This window comes from Tubulanus polymorphus, chromosome 4 (genome assembly GCF_964204645.1).
Source record: "Tubulanus polymorphus chromosome 4, tnTubPoly1.2, whole genome shotgun sequence".
NCBI lineage: Eukaryota > Metazoa > Nemertea > Palaeonemertea > Tubulaniformes > Tubulanidae > Tubulanus > Tubulanus polymorphus.
Genome location: NC_134028.1, coordinates 24,117,508 through 24,132,796, shown reverse-complemented (window position 1 = coordinate 24,132,796; position 15,289 = coordinate 24,117,508). Strand labels below are relative to the sequence as shown.

Here is a 15,289-nt window from a genome sequence, read left to right as displayed (position 1 = left end):
TTGATCTGAATTGACCAGTCTAGCCCGGATATTGATGACATAGTGCACATCGACTCACGCAGTAACTCTTAACTACTAAATTAACACATAGTCAGTTATCAATATATGAAAAGAGTTTTAGTAATGATTTTCGGGTGTCAAACAATTCAAACTGCACATTGATGCTATTTATAGAATGAATGTCTTCATTTGCTGGTGGATAACAACAAATGTTCTAGATGGTTGCATATAGCAATTTCTATTCCTATATTGACTGCGTACTTCGTTAAAAGTATTTTGCAACCTTATCAATACATAAAACTGTGTATCGTATATCTGTGATAAATAACGACTCGTTGTTCATTATGGCGCTAGGTTACACCGAGGTGTGATAAACTGCGCTATTGTCCAAAAACCTACAATTACTATTCATGAAAATATTGCCGGAAAGTCATAGAAAACATTTCGATCCCATTTGGGGCTTAAGCCCCGGTCCGCTCGGAATATGATCCAGTCCACTTTATTCATATGACTGTGAATTGGTAGCCGGTATATTTTTTCGTGAAGTCTGCAGATAAATGTCCCGACAACCACTCTACGTCATCGCATCATTTCAGTCACTAATGGTCGCGCTCTATGTCTCCCTACTGATTGGTTCGTCTAGTTAAGTACGGCATAAACGAACTTTGTCACACTCGTTGAATACGAAACACTGGATGATGGTCGAGTTTATTGGTTTCATGCCTTGTTTAATAGCTGTCGTGTCTTGTTAATAAAACCGATGTTGTTACCTCGTGCTGTTTTGACTGTTCATTTATTCCGGCAGCGATGATAATTTGTGCTCGGTACTGGCTGCATATAAGAGAGATGATAATGATATTGGTTGAGATGTTGATGGTCAGTTCACGTAGTTTGTTCGGTATAGATGAATTCCTGTCTCCGCAATGACGGTTAATGATACTATTTCTAAACATCAGTTGTGGTCGTGACTGTAATTACACTCGGGTCATGGAAGGTTTCTTGGCCCTAGCCAACTGTTCGCACAGGTACCAAATGGGTCTGTGCCCATTTGGCCTGGGCCAAAAATCACCTCCCTGTGATAGCGGCTTCTGTTTGACCAACAACTTACTGACAATTTGCAGCGGCATTGGTGCAGCGACTGTAACAGGAAACCGGCAGCAATAATTAATTGAATGATGGTTTTTTCTTTGAATACCATATTTTTACAAAATTTAAGTAAATTCGCCAAGGTTACTAATCTTAGAACCTGTAAAATATTGGCAATTCGCGTTAGCAATCATAAATTCCTTCCAACACGGCTGATTTGAATTTCACTAGAATTGTGAAAGAATTATTCACATCGTGCTCCAGGCTGAGTTTCAGAAAAAGGATTAACTCTTAAATCAACTTGATATAAACTGAATGAATGATGAAATTGAATCAATGTAACATTTCAGTATAACAACGCCCTCACGATTTTAGCTTGAAGATTTGAATGTTTCGATGGACGAATGCGCATTTTATCATATGTTTCCTACACATTTTGTCAGGTTCTTAGTGATATGACATGAACTCTTAAACGAAGAGTCAATGGTAATGAGCACCATTCTTGATGAAGACAACAAACTGTTGGATAATAAGTAACCATTTGTACTTTGAAAGATCAGCAGCAAATTGAAATATGAATTCTATGAGGACTATCAAGTGATTGATGATCACATACGCGAAGACGGTCTCGTGAATTGCGTTTGCTGTCTCATTTTTCGAAATAAATCCGGCACTTCCTTTTCGAGTGATATTTCTATCGTCGAAAGATTAATACTTTTCCTGCTGTGTGAAGCTGAAGAAGCAGGATTACCTACAACAGAGAAACGTTTGCTCTTTGTAATTTCTACTAGTGCTCGATATCGCTTTCAAATACGACACACCTTCAGATTGTTCACAGGCGCAGGCTCGATAAAACTGCGAAACCGGTTTAGTATTCATTTACCGTCGAAAATAGTCTTTGTTTGTGCTACAAAATAGTACCCTTCTAGAAAAGCTGGCGGCATTCATAGATGCCCTAATGATTACATCGCGTTCAATCGATGTTAGCATTCCGCGTAGAAAGAATGAGCTATTAATAGATTTTAGATGAACTCATGTTGTACTGTAGTAGGGTCTCCATCTTTGACTGATGCAGATACAAAGTGGATAAAGCCCAGGTCATATGAAGATGTTTTGGCTCGGGTCGGACTGACCCGGACCAGACTCCGGAATAAGAGAGCGCGTTCATAAAGAAATCGAAAACTTGTTACTAAAATGCTATCAAAACGATGCTGTAGCAAGTGAGGTGAGTCACTTCCAGCATTCGAATGATTTGATACCCGATGACATTTTGCACGGGCCATAACAGTGCTGACGTTTTTTGGTTGGGCCAAATTAAGCTTGTGTCAAACAGGTGCCTAACCATTCGGCACCAGAATCGACCTTGGGCCCGGGCCTTTTTATGGGACAGATAAAAAAGGCTCGTGGGATTCTGGCTTTAATCTAACTGCCCTTTCGTAAGCTCCTTACGACGAAAAGAACGTGTAAATTCTGGAATAAAGACCGTATAAGGCGATTAAGAGCGAGTCGCTTACTGTCATTGGTGCGAGGGTGAATTCTAACTGTAACTGTGTAGTCGTTTCAAACAATTCGTAATAAGTGATTCTGTAGATGTTTTCCCGAAATGAATTTATGTCATTGTAGAATATGAGATGACTATAAATTCATTAATTTTATCCGTGTGCGAGGAGTGCGTCCGTCGAGCCGAGAATAAATAACATCAAAGCTTCAAAGCCGCGCATTATCGTAAATTATTCTATTTACGAACAAGCTCTCTCTCTCTCTCTCTCTCGACTCGGGATGAGACACCTTTCCTGTTTGTGATAGCGTTTGGAGAGAAATTAATCAACAACAAAAATTCGCGTCATATTTTCGAAGGGAAACCCATTTCCTATCTGTGAAAAATAGTTAATCACTTGCAGTTTCAACGAGTAGAAACCACTTTCAAGTTCCTGTCTGGAAACTTTTGAATTGTGCTTCAAAGTCCCAGCTGATTGGTTGTTTTTGTACCAACATTTTATCGAGCTGAAAAACATGGACATACCAAGATTTGATGATCATTAGTTCCAAGACGAGTTCGCCAATATACATCAAGAAGCACAAAGGTGATTTTTTTCAACTGCAGAAATTAGGGTTTAGGGTCTATAGGATTGGGTTTAAAGAATAAGGGTTAAGGGCCCAGAGGGTTAAGAGCCAAAGGGTTTGTGGTCTTAAGGGTTCAAAGGGTTTAAGGGAAGTCTTTAACTCTTTCAGTGTGTCTACACCACAGTGCTTCATTTAAATCAGCAACGGACTTTGCTAGTACACCGCATCATGGTGTATTGATGTTATTAGTGATTAGTTTTTATCTCTATTGAAACATGGCAGCACCTGTCAAACATAGTTAAATAACAGTAATTAGTTATACACCGCACCGTGGTGTAGACACACTAAAGCAGTGTGCCCTTTATTCAACGCACTGGGATGGAATTATTTTTCTATTTTTTCAAATTATCTCCAGCACTTTCGGGTATTAATAAATAAGTCAGTACTGAAAGGGTCAAGGAGTAAAAACAACCGGCATCTGGTGCCATTGGCTTAGTTAATTTTTGAGTGATGCGTATTATAGCTATTGACGAACTCTTGGTCTTGTAGCGATTGTCTTGGAACTACTGACGACCCAAGGTTTCGTATCAATGTCTTCGGCGTTAATGATTTATCTATCTACCTGTCCTCTTGTTGTATACGTGTAGAATATTGACAACTCGTTGTCTCGGGAATAGTTTTTCGAAAGCCGTTTCCTATTGTAGATTAATTCCGACCGATCCCTCGTGACGTCTGTTTCTTCCGTTGAATGATTTATAGACAGACGACTGCGATCTCACCTGTTCGCAGTATCTGCTATCGGTAATTTCAGAAAATTTCGCTGATTTCCGTTTTCTACGTCGGTTCGCTGTGAAGTTACTGGCGGTTAAAGCTTCGGGCTTCATTATGAATGACAGTGATAAATGTTAGTCATTATTTTCTCGTGTTGTCAGCTTATTGCTGTGATTGGGGTTGTGCTAGGATCAGCCAAGTGACTGATAAGCTCAGTAACACATTGTTTGTTATTGATCGGAGTACCTTCATTCTAAACTTCGGTCTCGGATCTGACAGGCATCTTCCGCTTGTGGTTGATGTATCTTTTTCAGTTGGTATACCTCCAGTATTTCAGAGTCTGTTAACACAATTTTCAGATAATTCTGTATCTTTTAAACTCATTTTTATCGAAAAGAATAGAAGAAATTGAAGGCGATCTGGGGATGATTTAGAAAAGATATCACATATAAAAACTTCTAAACAAGCCATAGGCGATAAAGGATCTCGGGCTCAGGCTTGAACTTGAACTCCCATTGCATTTTAGATATGTTGTATCTAGGGCCAATAGCTAAATTTTGTCAAGACAACTTTTTGAAACATGTAAATCTCAATACTAAACAATGCTGTGACAAAGCGAAGTGAGTCACTTCCAGAACCAGTTGACCAAAAATGCTTGTGTGACCGCGGCTATAGTTTATCATTCGTCATTTTAGGGCTCAGGATAATGATCTTATTTATAACTAAACAGAGAAATGCGAAGCGGAAAGACAAGACTGATGGAGGCTGGTGTGTGCTTCTTTCTGACAGGACTGTTTATCTTCAATGATCCTGTTCATCATTGTAAACAATGCGTGATTGAGTTCTATTTGCGTAAATCCACCCGAGTGACATCGCGCCGTGTTTGGTCGCGTGTCGGTTTCGTTTGCCAGAAAATATTAGCTGATGAAACTCGGCAAAAAAGGCTGAAAGTCTGTGAATGATTGCGGTGACACCTCGGTAAACTACACGCTAATCACGGTTACCTTTTTAATGGATTCTTATCCTCAGTTGACAGTTGTTTACGCCGTATAACAGGCTGTACGGTTCCTGAGGGGCATTTTATAACGAGCTGTACGGTTCCTATGGGGCGTTTCATATGTCCTCTTATCGTATTAGATGGGCTTTTAGCTTTATGAAATTCTAAAAATTCTCTGTTGAAAAAGCTTCTTCCACATTCAAAGTTTGACAATTGCATTGTGTGAACATTTTTACTGATGTTTTTGAAATGGAAAATGTTCAGTTCTTTTTATATCACCAAGTTCATCAATATGCATTGAGCATACAATTTTGTTACCATCTTCCTCCCGCATTAAATTCATACTGATATTTTTGGTTAAAGAAATGTTCTGTTCTGTTATATCGCCGAGTTCATTAATATGCATTGAGTGAAGAATATTGTTGACATCTTCCTTATTGCGACATTGCTGTTATAATCAGTTACAGCGTATAACTAATCCTGTTCCATCTGCTTACTGGTTTCGGTGCAGCCCTTTTGCCATTTGACGTTGCGGCATTGTTGACTAACAACCGCACCATCCATAACTATATTGCTCGATGCCCCGAATGATAAATTGGCCGACGTAAGCCCCGGAAAAGGCCTCCTTACCGTTAATTTCGTGGCACTGTCACAAATGAACGGAATATGATTGATCGCCGATCACCGAGCGCATCCATCTTAGATCCGCGGGCTTAATGTTTAAAAAGCCGAATCCTGTTGCAATGATAATGTGATCTGGTTCAATATGACCGACGCTCGATTTTTCACCCGCAGCCATCATTGTCACGGGGAAAGTTCTGCAATAAGTCCAGAAAAAAGGATGAAATGTTCTTATTATAGGATCTTCTACTTATTCATCCTGCTCAGAAACTATGTATAATTTTGACCTACCCTCATCGTGAGGTTTCTCGCGCTTAATATCTCCATTCATTGTCTCATCTTTTTTTTCATTTCTATTTTTGCAGGTTCGCGGCTCCCCGGATGTAAACGATACCAAGGTAGATATTCAGATTTTGTTATTAGATAATCAATGTAAAAAAGTAAACATTTAATCGAGATTTATACGATTATATCTAAGCCCCAGCTGCAACCATTGTGTGGTGTTCACTACTCCTTCCTCTATACTGACTCTCCCGACAGGAATCAGTAATATCACAATATCCGTGATGACAACGAATGTAAAATTCCACAATTGTTGAATGACTAAAACGGTTGATTCCAAAAATACTAGAAATATATCTTTAGCTTTTCGACAATTCTGGAATTGGAATTACATTTATTTGATGGACATCTTGAAACATTTCTAATTTTTACAAGGCACTTTACGAATGCACAATCCTATCTTTACTGTTAGGCCAACTTAGTTTATTGTAGTGTTCTCTCTCCGTCTGATATCTACGTTTATAAACCAATGTATTAGTAGTTTGAGGATTAAGATCTTTAAGATTCCGTTGGTTCTTTCTTTCTTGTCATCCTTCAAAAGCAGCGGTCTCTTGTTTTTGTCGTATTTGGACTCGTGATAACGTGATTGGTATCGGGGTGAAGTCGACTGATCGATATAAAAACCAGCGACAGGCGCGCGCGAGAGTCGTTGTTTAATTCAATTCTCGGAGTCTTTGATTGCGTTTAGCCCATTCACTTCGATCAGAGGCCGCGGATTGTAATCTTATTTTCAGCGACGCCGAATTCGTTGTGAAGCCATTTATACAATTTGGCTAAATAAGTTATACGAACCAATGGGACAATATAACGGGGGTGACTAGCGCGTCGTCCATTTTCACCGGATCGAGAAGATAACTTCGAACTCGATGACGTTTATTACTGTGAGTTCGATCGATCTGAAACATGTCGGATTAATAACCCTCGGTTGAATCATTAGCTCGACTCGCTTTTGGTGACGACTTTGTGTCCTTCCCCTATTAAATCTAAACCTAATGAACCCTATCGTCTAGAGCTAGAAAGCCGTACGCGCCATTATTTAGAGTCACGAGCACTCGAAATATCTCGGTGTAACGGTTTACAAATTTCGATTTATTCTTCGGCGATCATAAAAAGCATTTTAAGCTCGTCGCATCTTCCTGAGGCAGTGAAGGTCGGATCGTGTCCCGAGGCTCTGACGCGAAAAACATTAGTTTCGAGAACACGACGCTTGAAAACTAGTAGAACTAATCTCCGGTAATGAATCAAATTAATGATATGTTTGACGATATCCTCGACAGACTTAATGTATATATTGGGACATGCTAAAGCCTTGCTTCTTCTGAATTCTGTCCCGAGGTATGATTGAATACGCTTTGATCTGAGCTGTCACGAACCTTCGCAGAATATGTTATTTGAATTTCTTAAGATTGCTGTTGTAGGACCGGCTGACACTGCCTGGGGTTCACACTATCACCGGTTAGTCCTTCCTAATTTGGCTCATACCCGGAATGGACCGATTTAGAAGGGACCAAATTAATGCAGTGCGTTGACGCGCGTTTTTAAATCAGGTGTTATTGCTGGTCCAGCTGGAGGCAGCAATATATTGATTGATTGTAAGTTTAAAGCTGCGATCACACGGAGAAGATTTGGCTCGGGCCAAATTGGCACGGATCAGACTTGGGCCAAATTTGGCCCATGCCTAATTAGAAAGCGCGTTCACACGCAAACCATTCACTTGATACTCAACAATGCTCAAACAAAGCAAAGTGGATCATTTCCGGTGCCAGTCGCAATTCAAACGCAATCATTTGTCTGGTGCTAAAATTAAACTCGGGCCTGGTCCGACGTTTTTTGTCGGGCCAAACAGGTTCGGGCCCATTTGGCACCCGTGTGAACAGTTGTCCCGGGCCAAAAATGCTCGTGTGATCGCGGCTTATATTTGCGCACAGAAATGGTCCATTCTATAATTTAGAGAGGCCTGAAAAATTTGAAATGGAACGGGCTGATTGAGAACGGACTAATTTTGCTAATGCGATATGTTTGGTCCGTACTAAATTGGAACGGCTTAGATTTAGAACGTTCTAGATTATGAAGCGTGATCGCCGCTTGATACTGTCGGACTTTAAGTCTTATCGAGTAACAAAACCGGAAATCATTTCCTTTCATAGAATACTGATGGACAGATTTCCACCGCCTGCGTCGGGACATTCATCTTACATTCGACCGGTTCTTTGTTTTTTTGCTCATCACCGGTCAATATCCGGAAATGGAAATAAGATCATAGCGTGACAGCGATCATCACCCGCGCGCGACCGCTCGGCCAAAACGATCGCAATCCACATCACCGAGAATCAATCTTTCGAAATATTGACCACGATACGGCTGATACCACACATGGCCATCGCAATTGATATCATTATCGTCGTCCGATATTGTTTTCTTTTTTTTTTCGTTGCTGCTGCTTCATAACTCCATCTTGACGTAGCACATCGATTTCAGCGCGGACGACGACGACGATGAAAACTTTGCACTTACTGTACGAGTCATTCAAGCGAACACTCGGTTGTACTGTGAACGTGTATGCGATCTCGCTAAGCGTTCACGCCTTATTAGATAAATGCTAAACTGGGTATGAATCCGGTGATGGAATAAGATGTCTACTTAGATCGGTCTTAAGAAGCGTCGGAGATGTTCAATCCGTCGTCGCGAGCAGACGGTGTTTTTTCGAGATAAGCTTATTAGAAACGATCGACAGAAACGATAATCAACAGAAGCAGTTACATAATCATCGCTTCGAAAGCTTTTCCAGCCAATATTTGAATATTTTTTTTTTTTTTTTTTAAAGAATTGATCCCTTAGATGTTTTCTTCGAACCCATAATTTCAAACACTCGTAAGACTGGTTTTCCATTAAAAAAACAAAAATCGATCCCACATATTTCCCCTAAGCTGTGTTTCCACTCTGTGGGTGTGGCTGTGGAACGGGTGGAAAGCGCGGACGGTTTTTTCCCAATCGCTCTGCCTGCACCTGCTTGCTGCCCGCGTGGTATCGTTTAAACCCCGGATGTCAAGAATACCTCGATGTAACACGGAGAGCGCAGACATTTCTCGAAATGTGATGAAATCGGAAACCGGCCCCGCTGCAGCGAAGACTCGAAACACCGCGCAATAATTTCCGCCGTCTGCCCGTTTTGTGGAAACGCAACGCCCGTCCCCGCCTCCACGTCTCGTGGAAAACCAGCCTTATACTTGCTGCTAGTAAGTCTTTATAGATCTGTTGATGTGTGGGTGTATTAACAGTCTAAGTATTTTTCTACTCATTTCTAAAACAGATCCAACCTATCATCATTACTACTTGAGCAATACTCATTGGTGAAAAAAACTCAATTATAAAAAGATCCCCTTATTTTAGATGCGTGGAGAATTAGATATGATGTCGCCACAAATGTTCTGGGGCCAGTTGTTCAATAGTTGGTTAAAGATAACCAGCGGATAAATACCATAATAGCACTGGGTCCAGTTCCACAGTTCAGAGTTGAAATTTGACCCTGAGTTAACTCATTGAAAATGAACTCATCTTAACTCAGAGTTAACTCTAACTCACAACTGTGGAACTGGGTCCTGGATCCAGTTCCACAGTTGTGAGTTAGAGTTAACTCTGAGTTAAAATTAGTTCATTTTCAATGTTTTAACTCAGGGTCAAATCTTAACTCACAACTGTGGAACTGGGTCCTGAACTTTAAATTGTCACGATGTCAACTATCCACTGGTTAACTTAAACTTAATTTTGAGTAACTGGCCCTAGATTGTAAATGGGGCCAGTAAAATGTTGAAATGTGTTGCTATGTTATTGGACTGAGCAGTATTCAGAAAATGAGGCTGAATCCCTCCCCGGTGAACCACTGCGGTGGTGATTGTGGATGTTCAAAAGGAAACTGTGTTATTGTGCGCCGAGTCTCTGCCAGTTTAATCATATAGTCTGTAATGTATATCGCGAGCACCACCTTAATTGAATTCTATATATCTAGCTGCACAAATTGAATCTATTTGCTAGCTCGGATCAAATGCTATTGCGGGACTACCACTGACGACATCTGTTCCAACAATTCAATAAAGTTTCATAGGAATATTTTATTAACAACCGCTGGGGAATCAAGCAGTACGGGGGTCGTAATGCGATTCAAATAGCCGTCTTATGTCATATACTAGGATCTAGATTCAGTAGGAATCATTTTTAACCCAGATAGGCATCCCCAAACTGAATCTGTTCTCGTCATCGCACCTGTCCAAAATCTGGGATATAACGGGTCGTCGATCAATGATGACCTAGAAATTGTTCCGACTTTGTTTTCCATGTGGATTGATGTTTTTCCGCAGTCTCTCCCTCGAGTCTGTCTCGCGGGGTCTAATGAAGTGAAAAAATTAGGCGGCTTGTCTCATTTTAGCCGTCGTCGTTCTAGCTGCGCGCTTTGATGCGAAAACGTCGAGAATCCGAAATCGCTAATTTGAAATTTAAACTCGCGCAATAAGTCGCTGAAGCGCTTGATGTTTACATGTTTTTGCTGTTTAAAAACAAGTCTAACGACGTTCGAGTCACCAGGTATTATTTGATTAGCAACAATTCTTGAAATTTTCAGAAATTTTCTCCAAGAGCCTATTTCAGGCAAATGCAACCTCAACCTGTGTCACAAGTGGATTAGTTCTATTGCAGTATTGGTTTTGGCTTCTTAATTATTACACCTTTTGAGGCCATTATATAGAACCATTTCGTGCAACCACAAGTCATACAGCCCTAAAACTATGTGGGATGTAGCATGGTTCACGTGAACTCTCCCCCCAAGAAAGAGAAATTTGGAGAACCATTATATTGGGCCCCCAAAATGCCTTCTAGAATCTCCGCAATGAGTGGCAGTTCCGCTTTCACAAAAATGAACTCACTAAAATGTACTTCCCTCCAACCACAGAAAATACTAGCAAACAACGTTACTTTGTAGATTATCCGAAGAAGGATTTGAAATCTTTCGAGGCAGGTATAACAGATGCTCACTGCACCGGCGATACCGATTGAGTTCAGCTGTTTCAGTTATTTTAACGCTCGGGACATCATCGTAAAATCGATCGAATCATACGAATATCCGCGAACGCCTCGACCACATGTGCGCACATGGTACGCATAGGACAGAGTGACGGAGTGATCAATGGAACAGATCATTGTAAACTGAGGGAATACGCGACACGGACATACGACGTTCAAAAATACGGCATATTTACTCGAATGACATCATTGGGATTAGGTTTTTACTCATTTTGTTATGATTGATACCCGAAGTAGGATGCACGTGTTGCGGGTAAGTGTCTATCAGAACAATGCTGCGTCAATCATCCAACCCACTGTCTTCAGCACTGATGCCTTTCTTACTGAACATATCTACACATTCATACATTCGAAGCGTCTCTTCCATAATTCATTTTTCGGGATGAAATAAAGGGTCCCCACCCTATTCTTGAAAAAAATACTTATCGCTGTCGGTAATATTTTTATGATGCGCACAAACAACCATTGATGATTATCGGAAAATTTCATTAAAAGCCGATATATGTATAACGAATTGATGAAGTCATCTTCGGGCTATATTGTTTAAGTTGAATTATTTTCTCTTTGATATTGTTTTCGAGCTAGCAGATTTGCCGTTATTTTTTATTTTGAATGGGGGAATTTATCGATTAGGTATATATTATATGATATCTAAGAATATTGCAGCTGTGAAGAGTTTTCATATGGTGACATATTTAATATGCTTTTTAACTGTTTATATAACAACAATTAGATTCATCGCATATAGGCCTACATTGTATGTAAATGGGCGGAAAGACCGCTATATTGTAATAGGTCTTTTCTCTTGAATTCTAACCATGAATTATGCAAAAACAATTATCCAAATGGAAATAGCTGAAAGATTTATACAATTCAATCGTTTCATTCGCGAAACGACCGACGATGATCTGACTCACAACTGAAGACGGTTTAGAATTACACCTTGTGATAAATAACGACGAGGATGTTCTCGTCTCTGAATCATCTTTAGCGCATTTCGGTGTCGAAAAAAAAAGATCGAAATCCGTCTGGCGAATTTCATCGGTCGGTCGTGTCATCGGAAAACTATGCGTATCTCCCGTCCTGTGTCAAATGATCTGTAATTGTGCGCAATCCTTGTACGTATCGGGGAGTATAAGAATTCCTCCGCTACATCAGACATCAAAAAGAAACGTACACGAGCGCATCAAAGATGGTTTTGTAGATGGTGACACAATCGAGATGGAGAGAGATGGAGAGAGTACTGCTGCATCGAACATCGATTCATAGACAGTGTTTGCTCTAGCCATCCGTGTGGATCCTTTTACGATCAAACCTCTCAAACAACGACGATCATGCCTGAAAAATGATTACGCTATGATATGATATGCAATCCACCCGAGGTCATACATTATCCCGTCCGAGCGGAATGAAGAGCAGGGGTTAATATCGCAGCGTTTCTCGACAATCTTCATCATTTTAACGCGCAAATTTTTCGAGGGCGCATGATTTGATTTGGCCACCACCAGGGGGTGCTGAATACATGGACGATGATTTTGGATCAACTTATCCAACAAGAACAGATATTTTAATCGAGATGTGTTGTTGCAGATATAAAGCCAGTGCAATGATACATCGCTTGGCAAAGTTTCAAGTTCGCATGATTCTACTCCCTGCAACAAAACTGATATGGCAGGAATGATGATAATGATGCCATTGACTGCAGTGTTGCATTATTTTAAAATTAATGCAGATATGTGGTCCATGGCTTCCAGGGGAGGGGGAGAGTATTGTGGGGGGTGGGAGGAAAATGTTATTAAATCACCTTTTTAACTGCTGTCTCTGATGCGATGTATCATGAATGTAAACTCGCGGTAAAGAAATGCTGTTCGAAAGAAATTCTTGAGGAGTGAATACCGCGCTATTAGCAGACGTTTGATTGGATGTGATAATAAACGAGTACGCGACCAACTGGAAGAACAACGTGATACCATACGTGCTACGTTCGCCGCATCAAAAATCATTTCACGCCAGCTGATCCCGGCCTATCCGGGGATATCAACGCCGTTGTAATTTCGGGGGCCGAGGGAATTGAGGGAACTCGTAAATGAAACCGCGACTAGCCCATCAAAAAGTGCTATATCGGTTATAAATAGGCTCTCGACGCGATCAGTCGGGGATATCCGAAATACGGCGGCGCGCGCAGCGTTTTTACGATACGTTAACGATTCCCAGGTGATGAAAATGAGAATCGTAATAAATGACGAAGTTATGAAAAGTTTTTCATTACTCTCATTAATTACTCTTCATCAGACACGTGATCATAGTATCTGCTACGTGATTAGTAAGGTGTGAAAGTCTAAAAAGACATATATACTTGGTTATGGATGACTTTAAGAAAATGGGAATCAAAATTTTCATCGAGGTTTCTTATCAAATGTGGCTAATTTGTTTGTTCACGAATATCGTTTGGCATTTTGTGATTTTTGCATGCGCATCTTTTATTACGATCGTGAAAATCGTGATACTTTGTTGTCGCTTCAGGGGGTTTCTAGGTGTTTACTTTACTTTTTATATCCTCAATTGAATATACGTATTCGTATTCGTATTTGTGCGTTTGTAACTGTTTTGTTTATTGGATGAATAAGTTGTCATTTTGGTTGTTGCACAGGTGTTAAGATGTACCGTTCAGTCGTCATGTAAGTAAGTAGCCGCTGTTCAAAGTATCTTTCAAAACGAAACCGCGGCGCCATCTATCAGTATTTCCGTACAGCCGTATCGCAGTAAATCGATCTTTCAATCACGCTGATCTTTGGTTTGATTTGAATGGCCTGTCAGTATTACGAATAATCCATTGATAGGATCTTTCAATAATTTTGTGTTAACTATGACCGACGCGTAAAGTTGTGACTACATTTTGTTCCAACTTTGTTTATTTCTATGGATTATTGATTTATTTTTATCTATCGCAGCTGCTACTGACGTTTCCTTGCTGTGAACTACCAATGCGCCTTCTCGGCAGGATAGCTCGTTTGACTCACCACCGCGAGGTGGTTGGTGGGTTCAAACCCCAGTGAACTGATGCTGTACAGTTAGGATATATCAGGAGTGTTCCATGATTCACTGTCCAAAGTCCAGCTGCAAAAACTTTTTTCCGATTTTGAATTTGATCTGCGTAGCTTATCCATAGAAACATAATGTCAACCAATAAGGTTTTGATAATATACATATAAAAGCTAAGATCACATGACAAACACCAGATTCTGTCATTTTTCAGTGCTTCTAAATGATAAGCTTAAGCACTATATATCCCTTCATATAAAAAATAAGTTTCATATTCCTGCTTAATTCAATAGAATGTATACAGATATGTTCATAGTGGGACTGTTATTGAAGTTTATCCGATTTGCAAAATAAAAAAGGGCTAAATCGATGATCTAGTTCTGATGATATCTGATAGATGGCGGATGCGTTGTTCTTCGCTTTAGAATTGATCCATTCGGGAACGCCGTGGACTTTCGAGTTCATCGGCCTGGAATGGATTCGCGCATGTTCTTGTATTGTATATGTTGCATGTTCGAAACATTATTAACAAAAAAAAAACGAAAAACAGCTCTTTTCAGCTACTAGTACAACTACTTCTACCACTACCATCGGAGTTCAGTCCCAACGTTTTATCACGATCATCGCATGTTACCCTTAATAATCTCTACGGAGTGGAAATCAATTGAACATTTTAGACTTCGTTGTTGTAGGGGTGCAATGTGGATTAAACCTATTTTAACACATTTTGATAAATTATATATATATATATATATATATATATATATATATATATATATATATATATATATATATATATATATATATATATATATATATATAATGATGCATATTTGATGCACCGGGAATGCTGCCGCCTTGTGGCTGTTTTTTGCATGAATATCTCTCACCACCGAGCTGTGCATGATGTATACAACAAATAATTCGCACGTCGTTTTTTCGCCCCCCAAAACTGTACTGGTTGTAGAATGACCCCCCCACTATATGGACGGATTGCTGCATGGAGTTACTGATTTATTTCATTAATTTGCTAGGTATCTTTCTTTCACTGCCAGTGTTTAGGTATAAAGATCATGAATGCTGCCATGGTTGAATATATTCATTATTTCGGTGTTTGTTTCGTTTTGGCATTAATTACTTTTAATTCTCGTTAAACATTTCATTGCACTAACAGCCTTCGTTTGTTCCGATGTTTTCCGAATTTCACCTCCTTCAAATATACGTGTCTAGATGATAGGACTGTCCATTACTAACAATGCGAACAATTCATATAGATTCAATATTAAAAAGCAT

The 15,289-nt window shown here is 39.9% G+C and overlaps 1 protein-coding gene across 1 annotated transcript in view; it reads left to right on the top strand.

Annotated features, from left to right (window-relative positions):
* LOC141903093 (RNA binding protein fox-1 homolog 2-like) overlaps window positions 1-15,289 on the top strand; it is a 111,232-nt gene that overhangs the window by 27,464 nt on the left and 68,479 nt on the right. The window contains exons 2-3 of the mRNA XM_074791045.1: window positions 5,905-5,937; window positions 13,605-13,636. The gene's annotated coding sequence lies outside the window, so the exon portion shown is untranslated. The remainder of the gene's footprint in view (window positions 1-5,904; window positions 5,938-13,604; window positions 13,637-15,289) is intronic.